Here is a 2,122-nt window from a genome sequence, read left to right as displayed (position 1 = left end):
AAAAAAAAAAAATTCTGAAAAAGCAATTTGGAAACATAGCAAATGATGAGAATTCAACATATCTCAATCAAGAAAAACTTTGAAGTGCATATTTGATGCAAAAGCAAATGCAAACCTATGAATCCATTAATTCCTTACTGAAAGGAAAAAGAACTATAAACTAATGTTCATTGTAATAAGTGAACTCGCAATATTGTCAAAACACAGAACTTTAAGTTCTTATATGTAAAAAGGCATGAATACATGCTAGGTCATTCAAATATATTTCTCATCTCCAACTAGTACAAACACTTGTGATCGGTTCATGAGATCGGCCAGATCAGCGAGTACCAATCGAGTCATGAAATGTGATTATCGGTCAAACCTGATCCCGATCTCCGGCCAATCGATCGAGGCGTCCCTTCTTACTAAACATAAATATTTAATAACACTGTCTTGTAGAATGTTAATCAATCATGTGCTATGAAAACTCATGTATTTCTCTTGATTGATGTTTTTTACTGCTTTTTAAAACAGGAATCAAGTGTTCTTTTTTAATGAAAAGTTACCGTTTTTTAGCTCAAAAAGTTTTTTATGCATTTTGATAATTTTTTTAAAATGTGTTTTGGCTGTTTAACTTACAAGATAATAGCGATGTGATTTTAAAAATGTTTTGGATGTTTTTTTCTGTATAAAATACAAAAATGTACTAATGTCAAATTAGTATTAAATGTTGAATTATTAATGCACATGCATATCCGTTTAGACTGTGCATGAGCACTAAAAACAACAATAACAGACTACAGGACTATGTTCATGCACAAGTACATAGTGCTTCTTTACAAAGTGCTAACTATTGGGTATTTTCATGCATATTCAGTACTGAGAAATCATAAAAGTACCATTACTAGCCCAAAAATGTAGTAAAAGTAGAGTAAAAGTATCTGTTGTAATTGTAAATATTATTCAAATTATGAGTAAAAAGTAGCCCTTTTAAAAGTACTCAATAGTGAGTGGTACGTATTTCGATGTGAATGGCTGGTTTGTTTCAATGCAATTTGTGCATGTGTGTGAAAACGTAACATTCTGTAGTGCATTTAGTGATTGTTTAAGGATATTTAGCCATGTTTTTTATCATCATACAGTAAACATACTTCATCTTCTCATCAGTGTCTTAACAGTCTCTGAGTTCGTGTTTAAAGAATTTGGACATCGTCTTGGACAATTTTTATGCTTCCAAATACTTTGCTGCATTTATAATGTGCCCATGTTTCGAGGTTGTTACTTTTTGTGTGCGATTTGATTGGACGGGAATCACAGGACTGATTTTTTCACTGGGCCAATCCCCATGCATAGACAAGAATAATAAAAAAAAGGGACCGCAAATTGGAAGGAAAAATTGAGTAAAAGTACAGATACAGCACTAAAAATGTACTCAAGGGAAATTAAATGTTCACATTTTAAAAACTACTTAGTACATTACCATTTCTGAGAAAAACTACTCAATTGCAGTCATTTGAGTATTTGTAATTTGCTACTTTACATCATTGCATTTTTGTGAGTTGCCATTTGTATGTGAACAGGGATTCTGACAACATTGTCATATAATCTAAATGTTTTAGTTTTTAGTGCAGCTCTTGTGCACCCTAAGTGAACATGTGACAAATATCAGTATCAGTGATTAGTGTTTTAATAGATTTATTAACTGATTTTCTATATCGTCTGAATATCAGATATTTCATTTAGTGGACTTTTAATTCATAATTTCTGATTCACTGCAAGCTGTTATGAGATAATTTGCCAAGAGAAGAGATCCTGCTTTTGATGACTTTTGAGGTGAATTCACTGCATGAAACAGAGATGCCAGAGAGCAGAACCCAAAGCCTCGAGCTAAAATTACTCATGTACTTCTAATCCAGACTTTGTAAATAAAAAAAAAAAAACTTTAGATCTGTAAGTTTAATTAAGAGTAGAGTATTTCTTTCAGTAACTTACAGTGATTATAAGCATTCTTTCTATCAATAATTATTGAAATGATTTAAAACTCAATGTTTAATTGTATAGATTTTTATACAAATTAATGCTCATCTCCTATATTCATCCATAGGCAATAAAAAGGGCTTTTTGTAGCTAATATGCGGCA

This window comes from Danio rerio, chromosome 20 (genome assembly GCF_052040795.2).
Source record: "Danio rerio strain M-AB ecotype USA chromosome 20, GRCz13ab, whole genome shotgun sequence".
Lineage (NCBI taxonomy): Eukaryota > Metazoa > Chordata > Actinopteri > Cypriniformes > Danionidae > Danio > Danio rerio.
The sequence above is the reverse complement of the archived record's forward strand: the minus strand, read 5'-3'. Positions refer to the sequence as shown.